This window comes from Etheostoma spectabile, chromosome 9, assembly GCF_008692095.1.
Source record: "Etheostoma spectabile isolate EspeVRDwgs_2016 chromosome 9, UIUC_Espe_1.0, whole genome shotgun sequence".
Taxonomy (NCBI): Eukaryota; Metazoa; Chordata; class Actinopteri; order Perciformes; family Percidae; genus Etheostoma; species Etheostoma spectabile.
Genome location: NC_045741.1, coordinates 5,267,177 through 5,280,314, shown reverse-complemented (window position 1 = coordinate 5,280,314; position 13,138 = coordinate 5,267,177). Strand labels below are relative to the sequence as shown.

The 13,138-nt window shown below is 38.3% G+C and overlaps 1 protein-coding gene across 3 annotated transcripts in view; it reads right to left on the bottom strand.

Moving 5' to 3' along the window:
* Positions 1–13,138, bottom strand: part of LOC116696190 (estrogen receptor beta) — a 45,002-nt gene that overhangs the window by 29,010 nt on the left and 2,854 nt on the right. Inside the window, exon 1 of one of the 3 annotated variants that reach the window (XM_032527001.1) lies at positions 4,963–5,063. The exons of 1 other annotated variant lie outside the window; for it this stretch is intronic. The gene's annotated coding sequence lies outside the window, so the exon portion shown is untranslated. Of the gene's footprint in view, positions 1–3,364; positions 3,456–4,962; positions 5,064–13,138 lie in introns of those variants that run through there. One more of the 3 variants, XM_032527000.1, reaches the window with a different exon arrangement.

The following is a 13,138-nucleotide window of genomic DNA, read 5'->3' as shown; positions in this document are numbered from 1 at the left end:
TTTGTTACTTCTAGGCTGGATTACTGCAATTCTTTATTAACAGGATGCTCAAAAAAGTCCATAAAGACTCTGATCCAGAATGCCGCAGCACGTGTTCTGACAGGAACAAGGAAAAGAGATCACATCTCTCCTGTTTTAACTTCTCTGCCTTGGCTTCCTGTAAAATCCAGAATAGAATTTAAAATCCTTCTTCTCACCTACAAAGCTCTTCATGGTCAGGCACCATGTTATCTTAAAGAGCTCATAGTACCTTACTACCCCACCAGAGCACTGCGCTCCCAGAATGCAGGGTTACTCAGGCTCTTCTACTGTGGAACCAGGTTCCAGTTTGGGTTCAGGAGGCAGAAACCGTCTCCACATTTAAGAGTAGGCTTAAGACTACTCATAAATGTGGAGATGGTGTTTGAGAAAGCTTTTAGTTAGGGCTGGCTTAGGAGAGTCCTGAACCATCCCTTAGTTACGCAGCTATAGGCCTAGACTGCTGGGGGACTTCTCATGATGCACCAGTTAGTAAACACCTGTTAATTGTAACACAATTAGATACTCAGTTACAAAATATAAAAGTAATTAGTTACTTCAGAAAGTAACTAATGAGTTACTTTCAAATACATTTTTAAATGCTCAAATTTGACCCCACCTCCACCCCTCTTTAATGGAACTTAAAATACATGTGCATGTTCAATTATTTATGATAAATCTGAATATTATAATGAAATGGACACTTAATACAACACAGAAACTGTACACACATCTAAACTCTTTTAATGTTGCTGTGGGACAAAGTGAGACTAGCCTCCAATCAGATGCCATGTACGTAGATATTATGTCTAGTGGATCAATACAAATAACAACATATATGTTTTTGAACTTTTGATATTTATATACTGAATATATATTTATATATTAATACAGCGTCTTTTTTTTTTAAATGCCGCGTCTCCTACAGTGGCCAGTGAGGTGTCAGAGGCAGAGGGACCGCAGCGTTCGGGACGTTAGCTAACGTTAGCTAACATTAGCTAACGTTAGTTAACGTTAGCTTTTTGTCTTATCTGGGGTCAGGTAAATAGTAAATTCCTCAAAGCTATTTTCCGGTAAACTGTAGCTGTCATATTTTACGGGACCCGCTAGTGCGTTTTTCATGTTCCAGTTTTTCAGCCTCAGAGGGAGAGCCTGAGGCCGCTGTACAGAGCCTTGTATAATTACGACTTTTTAAATTGTTAAAAAAGTTGATTGCGCGGCAATGCGCCGTTGCTGCATGCATAAAACGAACACCATGCATGTGCACGTATGGTGCTAATGTTGCGCAATGTAAATCATGTGGCGCCTGAGTGAATTTGACCGGCATAAAATCGGCATATGTCAAACTGACCGTGGTCATGGCCAATGACGTGAAAATTGGCATCAATGCATCTCTAATTATATTACTAATCATTTCCTCCATTTTAAGCTGCAACTGCTTGCTTTCTGAGTGCAACTTTTGTCTTCCAAATCAAAAGAATACAGTACAAGACACAAAACATTTTTTTAAATAACAATATATGTATATAACAAGAAATGAGAGTTGTGTGTAATTCTAATATTTGCCTCTCAGTAAACATGATAGCAAAGCAGCTACATTTAAACAGGACAATTTAAAAGTGACACTTTTTGCTGATCTTAGAAAGTGTAACAGTGTTGAACTTTCTGTTGGAGTGTAGGCAGAAATCTTGACAAAACCCTTAATGAGATACTAATTTAGATAAACTTTTTCAGTTTGTGTGTCAAATAGAGTTGCATTGCATGTTGCTGATTGATCAATTGATTGATCGTGAATTGAACATTTTTGTAAACAGGTTAGCCTAATTCATGTCAAATTCCTTCATGTTCATGTTCATAATTCATGTTCATGTCATTGGTCATTGTGTTAATGACCAATGACATGAACATGCACCTTACCATAACTCAGTGTGTTTTAACCCCCTGATGTTTTAGATTAATTTAAATTTATATTTTTATATTAGCACTTAATGTTTTAATTATAATTATTTAAATATTCATCACTGTTTAAAATTGATTTTAATTTAGCCAGGGGACAGATCGAGTTTGGGGTAGATTGTTGGAGTCTTTGTGAAAGTAACTCACACTGGCTCCTTTAATCTCTATTTAAACACTCTTACTCCTTTATATGTATATTTTTATATATATATATATATATATATATACAAATCCTTGTCCCTTGTGTCCGTGCATGATGGCCGCTACGTTTTAACCCAAACCCAAACCTCCTGAACAGGTTTTGTCATCAGTCCAGTGTCTAGTAGTCCAAAATTGTCAAATGTCCCCACAGACTTTAAGTAAAATGATGCAGTTTACTTACTGTGTCAAATGTGAAGAGAACAGCTTTGTATTATTTACAGTGTATTTAAACTATGAACAGTTGTTACATGGGTAATATAAAAGCCTGTGTGACCTCACACAGATTGCTAAATAAATAATACTGTAACCAAACTGTGCCAGAGAAGACATCAGCTGGTTAATCAGTGCAAGAATCAACAGCACAGCAGCCGGTAGGTCTGCACAGTGAACCTCAGACACCATGAATCACAATATAAACACACAGCTGGACTGTCTGGGAGGATTGGGGTTTTTACGTATTTTGTGACATGTTTGACTTTATTTGATACTCTACAGCACTAAGAGAGAATAAATTCTTGAGTACAGGATACAACGTGAGCAAGAACTGTGAGAATCAACTTTCGTCCATAGCACAAAGACTCTAAAGAGTTGGCATAAAGCTGTGCATTTTTGCTTTAGCCCTAATTCACATCAAAGAGAACTAAACTGTGGCCACAAGATAATGTTACATGCTAAAATTGATTTGATAAGGTCACTTACACAATATCTATCTGGTGTTTGCTAACGTTACCTAACATTAGCTGCCATAAGCTACTGGTCATATCAAACCAAGCCAGGCTGTTACAGCAGCCCCTGGGTGTGTTGAAATGCGCAAAGGTATTGCTTATGAATTCAAAATTAATTTTGTAAGAAATAAAAAGGGATAAGGGATATTTTGGATATTAAGAATTGTGGCTGTCTGACTATTCTCCATAGTCAGTGTGACAGTAGATGGCAGTCAGCACGTCCCCATTTTGTTTGTAAGCAGGAGTACTGACACAGAAGCATCAACAACAGCTTAAATTTCTTGAGGTGCAATTGAATGCACCATTAAGTCCAGTGTTGTTTCTCTATCTTGGACAGTCTCAGCTAGACTACTCTGTGTATTTAGCTGCAGTTGTACGTCACGGTGTTGGAATCCTATACAGCCACACTTAAGCTTTCAGTATGTTAACCAGACAGCTGCTAGCTATTGGTAGGCTAACGTTACCTGCTGCCATTTAGTCAGGTCCATACCGGTCGCATAGGAACCTTTCCGTGTAGGAACCCGGATATCGGGAACTGAGTTTCCGTACCCAACCCTAGACAGGAGACACCATGCCAAACAGTTGCAAGGTCAATCGCATGAATAGTCAACATGTGTGTGATACGTCACGTCAAAGTGGCATTGAGCAATACAATGCACCCTTACCTGTTCACTCTGAATACAGGGTACGAGCACAATAATGCCCTAATTTAGTGGGTGGATCTCAAGTATTTCGAATTAAAATGGTCCTTCAAATCCATCAGAGAAATGCAGCCCTACAGCCTTCTTTAATCTTCTTTTGGACACATAGCCAGTCCAAACATGCTGTTGATCACAGAGATTTACAGATACAGCAGATACTCACTTAGTACACTATGCCCTTCATGTGTTGATGTTAAACATCACAGCTTGTACTGTAAATTCAAGTAGCATGTAACTTGTCCCAGTTTCTATTTTCAGGGCAACTCCATAGTTACTTAGAAACGTTTGAATCTGGGAGGCTGTATGGTTCAAGTTGAAGGGTTGAGTCAGCCTCTGAATTGGGATGCAGCCAATATCAACTCAAATAAACTGTTTTTTATCATCTGATAAGTCTGGAAGACATACACTGAGAATCAACTGACACGGATCACCTACAGAACAAACTGTACCATAACAATCGGCTAACTATGGCTAAGTATTTAGATAATGTGACAATGTGATAATGTTAATCATACTCAAAATCCAGAACCTCCTGAACAATTAAAGCAGCAGCAAAAATTTTTGTTTTTTTTCTCAAAAAAACTTCAAAAATAAGCGGTTGACTGCCACTGACAATAACTAGAATGGACACAGACCAACATCCAACCCAATAATCCTCCAGTCAATAACTAATGTGACTCCACATTTTAATCCTTGTTAGAATCACCATGAAAGAAGCAACATTCCTTGCAACAAGAGGCTAAAATCAATTACTATTTATATTAGCAACTTCAATGAAATGGTAAAGACATCAGCTAAAGCTTCCTTTTTTTGTCTAAACTAAATTTTCCGGTCTGGATTTGTTGTTTCAAAAGGATTTGACGTTAATAGGCCTCTAACTGGCAAAGACGATTGTCCAGTTAGCCAGCCCTTCATACAACCATGCAGCAATATTGTGTGTCTATTCATATTTCTGTCGTTACACTGGTCAGGAGTGACCATGGATAATGCTGTACGTTTAATCCACTGATACACTAAATAAAAATATTATTGTGCCCATGAAAATTTAACTTTCATAGATAAACCAGATCAAGGTTTACAAAACATGCAACTACACAGAAGGAGGTGATTCTACTTCAGACCAGCTGTGTGTAAAACACAAAACACACAGTAATAGAAATAAATATGGTAAAACTAACTCTTGGGTGACATTTCACACCTGAATATCTTCTCAGAACGGCCAGAATTAAAAATTCACAGCCTAGATTTACCAAATTAAAATAAGTCTTTGTTCAATGTTGCCTTGAAAGCCTGAAGTTAAACATTTCACCAACCTGCACGATGGATCAAATGAGATCAAAAAGATTTAAGAGCTCACTTACTTCTGCGAGCTGCGTGGCTCAACAGTCTGGCTTGTACCCAGTGAATATGTCAAAGAACTGTTTTGTCAGAACGTCTAGCCGAAGTTTGAGCTTTGGACAGACTGGTGTTCATGGCAGACTTCCATGGTAAACCACCAGGCAGGAAGGGGTCAAAGGACACTATCTCAATGCAACTATGTCTTTTATTCCACTCATTCATTCATATATTGCCTACATGGCTGCTTCTTTCTTTCTCTTTCTTTCTATTACTTTTTTAATTTCCAATGAACAAAAATTTGTGTTTTGCCCAATACTCCATTAAAATATAGAGAGAAACCTCCTGATGGAGATGGTGAGCAGCAGTCTAAGGTTCTGCTATTTAAAACATATTATACTGTAAATCAGGTGTACATCTTTGAAAGTGTAATGACTCTATAAAGACAACTGGAGGGAACCTAGTGGGTGCAAAATCTGATTGTTATCAAAAACTGCATAACTTCTAAAATAAATTCATGTGTAATCAACCACCAAATTGTATTCTGTAACAGGCAAGTAAGAAACCAAACTGAATTATGTTTCTTTTGTTCTTTGGTTCTTATGTCCCAAATGTTTAACCCAGGTTTTGAAATAAACTTTGTTTCTTGGATTCAGCCACTTAAAAGATTACCATTGTTTTTTGAAGAAAATAAAACCAGCAACCATTTGGTTTAAACTCTGTAACTTCTACTGTTAGTAGTTTCCAGTTTAAGTGCCACTGAGGAACTTGATGGCCAAATATGCGTACCTTGCAGTGCTTTTATTTTTCAATATAATCATTAAAAAATATGAAACCAAGTTAATCATAATCTGTCTTTTTCATAGGGAAATGAAGTCTGTCTTGATATTCTGTTGCAGACTGATTAAAGCTCCAATATCTTTGGAGTAACAGGTGAAGAAATGGGCGGTTGTGCAGCGACATGCACAAAAGACACCCTGCTCTCTAGTCATTTTCTACTGTTATCACTTTTTTGGAATAAACACAACAAAATCAAGGTTAACTAAACTAGCAGAGTCTTTCATGTTATTCAGCAGCAACATACAGCATGACAGGTCAAAGGTATGTGTGCCACATGGAAACATCTTTATTTGTCACTACAAAGAAAAATCCATTTCATCTTATATTGAGTCTCGAAGTATATTTGAAGTGAACCATCTGCCATTTGTCAAATTTAGTGCACAGATCTGGAAACACATGGGTCCTTTATAGGGATGTTTAACTCAGTTAAACAGTAAAAAAATAAAAATAAGCTCTAAAATCTATTGCTCATGGGGGTGATACACAACACCACATGCCATTTATTGGAGTAATGTTAGCTTATTGGAGAGATCTCAAGTTAAGTGCCACATAAAATATCATGTATTATTTTTGCAGTGAAGCAGCCAGTATAGATTGAAGAAAGAACTCACATGAAATACAAGTTTGGATAAAAGTAGGCAATGATGAAAAGAATGACGAAATACAACTAATCTTTTGAAAGTGGTATGTTTTATACATTTTTAGGAAAAACAAAAGGCCTTCATTACCCATTAACCTGTATAGAAATGTTTGTTTTCTCAATGGGTTTCAGTCACTATTTGTCCTCTCATTGGATAATTTTCCTAGCATATATACTGTACAAGGAAGTGTTGGGATGCTTGGATGTCATTTAGACCAAAACTGTCAATAAATATACCAGCAGTAAGATACAGTGTGTGGGGTACATACTCCGGTGTCTAGCGGTATTCTTCAGTTGGGGAGTTTGTAGTCTCTGGAAAGGCCCCGATCCTACTGTAATATTTACTATTTGATTACGTATCTTAATAGCATCTTTAAAAAAGATAATTCTCAAATTTTTAAATGAGATTACTTCAGTTCACTAGTTTAAAAGGAAAAAGACTGGTCTACGTGATTATTACATGAATATATTTGCTAAAACGCTTAAAACATCGATCATTGGGAATTGGCAATATTAAATAATGTCTCATTTGGTGAACTGGGCCAAACCTAATTTGACAATTTGATTAACCCAAGTTTGATAATTGACTAATTATTTATCACCTATCAAGCAAAAATGCCAAACATTTTCTGGTTTCAGCTTTTTTGAATTTAAGATTGCTATTTTTACGCCTTAGACTAGACAATGAATCAATGAATTAAAAACAAAATTATACATATACACACACACACACACACACATATATATATATATATAGAGAGAGAGAGAGAGAGAGAGAGAGATTACCAATTAAAGTCATTGTTTGTTGCCGCCCTACACCCGGCCTCAACCTTGTAAATGTGTTGTGGTTATGTAATTTTATGATCCAGTAGGTAGATAGACACCAGGACCAACAACTTCAACCCCTGACAATCTGATTGCTTTCTGCTAAGACTTAGTATTATAAATAAATCTAAGTTGTTTTACTCTTGCACATTTAAATTGTTCTGAACATGAGAATAACAGGAGGTCCGAAATAATGATAGGTGTTTTTTTATTTATTGACACTAGGAGTTACAACATTTTAAGTACATGGATTTCAACATCAAATCCAAATATGTTGTAATAAACTGGCACTCCATGGACAACAATGAAAAACCTGGAACACCCTGCAGAGTCCATTCAAAGAAAAAGTCCATCCAGAACACTGCACTGTTTTTTTTTTACAAATCATAATATTGGGATCTCTCTCATTAAAAAAAAACTATTTTGATAAAGTTTCTGAACACAAATGTGGCTCACGTCTGCCACCTACGGAAAGACAGAAGATAAAAAGGTCAAAGTCTGTCTGTCTTCACCAACACAAATACCACAAACAACTTTGTTGGAGCTGCACACACACACACACACATCAGTTTCAACCCCTCCACATGAAAGGTGCCAGAGGCCACACATTGCTATTAGGCTTTAACAAAGCATGAGTCAGCAACAAGAAATATCAGGAGCGAGCTGCATGAAACAAGAAATGAATGGAAAAACATTGTGTTTCTCTGGAGAGCATAGTTTGCGGGCAAGTATATTAAAATCCTGTTTATTTCGGGTGTATAAAAGGGAATGTGGTGTCCTACACCCCTCCACCCCCCACCTTTTAGGACAAGGCTCCCAGCCAGCAACACATACTGAGACACAAAGACCCCCCAGCAAAACCATTAGCCACCCCCAACTCTCCCATTCAAGGGCAACAAGGAGCTGCTGGGGGAGAGCTGTGTTGAGTTGAAGAGGTGGACAGATTACATGGTAGCGGAACAGAGGTGCTTCTGGCTCCCAGAGGAGCCCAACACCCAGGGGCGGGGCTAGAAGGGAGGGGCACAGGGTGGCACCGGCACCCCCTGGACAGCACATTCCTTCTCCCATCGTGTCAAAAAACGATGCTGAGTCAGGTACCTTTGGCGTTTGTTATTGGAGAAAAAAGTCTCCTTTAGCGTTGCTTGGTCGGGACTCTTGGCGTCACTATTTGACGCTCTCGGGACTAGCGTCTGGGCCTTTGACATTATATTTCGACACGCTTGGTCACGACTCTTGCCGTCATTTTCTGACGCTCCGGGTCGGGACGTACGTTTAACTGACATTCTTCACGAGAACGGGACATTTAGGATTTGTAAAAGATGGTGGGTGAGGTTACAAAATGTGCATTTCAGTGAAACGCAGGACATAAATGTGACAGGAACCCCTGTCTCCTGTGTGAACGTCCTGTGTTGTTTGACCCATCCACAAACCCAACCAACCTCCTTACACAGATTTTAAGCCTTTCCTACCACTAATACATACTATTGCCCTGTGCGATCCATACAAACGCTGAAGGATGATATTTGCGTCGTATCTGACGCTGAGAGTCACTGACCAAGTGTCAGTCTTTTACAAGTTGGGAGTGAGAACGGGTTACCTTGAATTTGTTCCCCCCCAATGCTGTGTGGGACCCAAAAAAAAACCTGGATATAGTGGGTTGCAATAAAAGGTTTTATTAGGAGCAAAACCATACTATTCTCTAATGGGCACAAAACTAGATCACTTCAACTACAAAACCTTGAAGCTGAGTTCATCAGATAAGACTCATTGTTGCAAACTAAATTTACTGACCAAACAGCTTTAGAACAATCACTAGTCAAGAAAGAAATAAACAGAAATCAGAACTTCTAATTCATAGAAAGAGTGAGTGCTATTACTTTCAGGGTGCTAGACCTAGTCATCTACTTGCCATGAGATTGCCATTAGACTTTGTCTAGTGATCATTTTGCAGATATTCTCGCTATTAAATCTTCAGATTCTAATATTAGAACTGACCCTGTTGAAATAAACAAATCCTTTCAGACATTTTATTCAAATTTGTATGACTCAGAAGTTACTTTGGATATAACCCACTGACAGCTGGTTGAATCAGCTTGACTTGCCTCAATTATTAGAGGAATCAGCTACTTTAGACAAATTGATCACATTAAAAGAATTAAAAGTGGCAGTACAGAATACGCAAAAAAGTCAAAAATCACCGGACTTTCTTTGGGATCCCCCCTGAATTGTATGCAACTCTTTGGGAACAACTGTGCCCATTCCTTCTAAACATGATTAACTTCTCTACTGAGAAGGGCAAATTTTCAAGGGATGTTAAGACAGCCTTGATTTCCTTACTCTTTAAAAAAGATAAGGATTCTACAGAGTATTGACCTCTTAGCCTGCTTCTGTATTCTAACCCGTCAGCCCGAGTCTTAACCGGACACACCTTCTCCTCTATGTTTCCAGTTTCTAAATCTTCATGCAAATGATGCGCCTTGAGTCCTGTACTATTTTTCCTCTCTCTATAGACTTTGGCCCAAGTTATTTGTTAATGGATACAGTGTCACCAATATGCATTTGTAATACACAGCATCACATCCCACTATTTGCGGGCAATGTTTTTTTTTTATTATTTTTTTTTTTTTAGAAAACTCTCTTCTTCCTCACCTTCTATCATTACGTGAGGAGTATGAAAGCTTATCAGGCTGTAAAATGAACTGGTCAAAGTTTGCACTACTTCATTTAAATGATTCTGCTCGCAATTCAATCATCCCTGCTAACATTCCCATTGTTAAGCAGTATAAATATTTAGGCATTGAGGTTTTTCCTTGCTTAAACCAGATTGTTGCATTGTTGCATAACTTTTCTGTTGTTCTGAATAACGTTTTGAAGAATAAAGAAAAATGGATGGGTGTCCCCATGTCTATTCAAGCCTGTATCTCTATGGTTAAAATTTTAGTTTTACCCAGGATTAATTTTGTGAGCCCAATGTTACCTCTTTCCCCTCCTTCTGGTTATTGGCATAAATTACAATTAGCAGTACCTACATTTAGCAGGAAAGGAAAACGACTGCAACTTAAGATGTCTACTCTACAGAGGAGGAAAGAGGATGGTGGCCTGGCAGTTACCTACTTTAAACATTATTTTCGTTCCTTTATTTTAAGACAGATCCTTACCTGGTTCATCCCAGATATGTCTGTTCAATTAAGATAGGCACTGAAGGCATACAGTGTCCCCTGGCAGAGGTCTTTGCACATCCGTGATATCCAAAGTTATTTACTACGCAGCCAAAAACCTGTGGTACTGTATCGAGGCTTTATCATTTCTTGGTGACATCTGGCCACCTTGGCCTTCCTATTGAGAGGATCTGGGCACGCGATTGCTCAGGCCTGAGTGTTGAGCTTGACTGGCATGATGTATGGTCTAACATTCCAGAAGTGTCACGCAATCCACACCATCAGCAGATTCACTACGATTTCATTCATAGGACATATCTCACCCCTGTGAAAATGCGCCATGAAAATAATTAACAGCCCTTTATGCACTTTCTGCCCACCAAAAGCACAGGGTACATATCTTCACATGATCTGGAAATGCTCTCCTTTTGGTCAGTTCTGGAACAATATTGCATCCAAAGTATCTGCCCTGATTAATGATAATGTACTTGTTACTGTTAATGTTTTGATTTTGAATAATCTGTCAGCCCCAGCTCTCTAAAACGTGATGTTTTTGCTTGACTTTCAACGGCCATTAGAATGATTGCAACCCGTTGGAAACCACCTTGTGACTTGTCTATTCGTACATAACCCTTTCCTTTTTGGATGTTATATATATGAAGCTCTCCCCAGCTTGCATAAATAGAGCACCAAGAAAGACTTTGGACGCTTGGCTCAGCATTGCTGAATCCTTGAACTCCATGCTGTAGACCTGTGCTACAGCCTTCTTGTTTCTATCTTTGTGTGAGTTTGGTTCCTTTTGTCTTATGCTCCATGTCAAAGCCTCTTATTTGTTTGTGCGTTTGTCTGTGTCTGTTTCTGTGTGTCTTGTTTGTGAGCTGCAGACATTGTTGTTGCTGTTGTTTTTGTTGTGTCTCCCTCATTCCCGTATTTCCTCTATTTGTTTTGGTGTGGAAACACTTGATCGCAAGGACGGATTGTGGAAAAGGTGCACTGTGCCGTCTTCGGTATGTGGAGTGTGCTTTTTTGTATATGGTCATCTAGACCAATGTTTGCACTTTTGCTTATATGTTGAAATACCAATTTTAATAAAAATGTTATTGCAAAAATAAATAATGACTGTGGTTATGTAATGTTATATACATATAAATACATAAAACCAACACGCAGATTCATATATTGGACCTTTCATATGCCGGAAGATATACACAAGTTGCATTCAAAGGTCAAAGGTAGGCCTGTAGCAATTCAATCAATTTTAATTGTCTCAGAAATAATTGCAATTAACAATATATTGTCTTTTTCAGTCAAATTAGAAAATATGCATTACTTTCCAAACAAAATTAAGTGTTGATTGAATCCAAGGATCCATCCCGTATACTGTAATAACACAGGTTCACCGCCTATAAAGTAAACCACGCCTCTTTATAAAACGTATTTTTTCTTTAATGAACATAAAATTGAAAATAATACAGTATTATATAGTTTTCTGGACCTTAGCTACGATGTTAACAATTACCTGCGGCTAAACAAAAAAAAACGCAACTATGTACAAAAAAAAAATTGCAATTAGACAACTATGTAATAATTGTTACAGGCCTAGTCAGAGGTGTGTATTTGGTAAACATGATGCAGCAACGTGAATTATCTGCAGCTGCTCCGGGCGCAAACACATTAAACCAGGAATAATGCAAATGGTATGTGTATGCAGAACCATGTCTGACCTCCATGCGCAGCTAGGTGTAAAGCTCTCCCTAATAATAGCACACACCCATACCCACACTTCTTCAAAGCTCGATCTTCAGCACTTATGACCGCTATAATGATCCTCAATATACAAAATCCAAAAAAGTCCTTAAGCCCAAAACTGTCCTCTAATGACCAGAAAACACATCATTCACACATTTTGAAACAACAATCAGCAAGTGAACAGTGTTTTTTCACTAAAAGATATAGAAAACAAGCTGAATGCATTGCTTGCCTCAAACATTTGTAAAGCCTTTTATAAAAGCAAAAAAATGTTCCCTCAATTTGTTGAGTTTGATCCAAGGGAGTTTTACTGTGCTCATGGGCAGCAGTAATTGCTAAAAAATGCTTTAAAAATGACTGAAATTATTAACTGATTATCAAAGTAGCTGCCAGTTAGTTTTCTGACATTGTTTCAATTGGCTCTATACTAGAGGGTGTTTAACAACAAAGTCATACATGCAAAACTACTGGAATAGTACTTTTAAGATCACAGCAGGAAGTAGCTGTAAGCAACAGCCCACCCCACAAATTAACGTGTTCAGTTCATGTGCAACTATTCACACATCTTCCATAAACCTAATGGGGCTTTTCTTCTCAGTGGTGTAGGACGTTTTTCAGGATTTTGATTCCACACACTGACTGTACAACAGCATCCTCTCACTGTTGCCTAACTTGCCTAGAAAACAAAGAGCGTGGGTGACTGCACCGAGGAAACAAACGTGTGGCGCCGTGTTTTTGTTACACTCTGTTCTCTGCATATCTTGGCTGATAGAAACCTGTAGATGGATGCGGGGGAGCAATCAGGAGACCTTGACGAGTTTTCGGCGCCGGGCAGTGAAATGCTTTTCAATGTGGGTGAAACCCGGAGGACGGAAGGGGATGTGCTTAAAGTCCGACTTCTTATTTCTGGTAACGTCAGGACTTCCCTCCATCCTCACACACATACACACACACACACACACACACACACACACACACACACACACACAC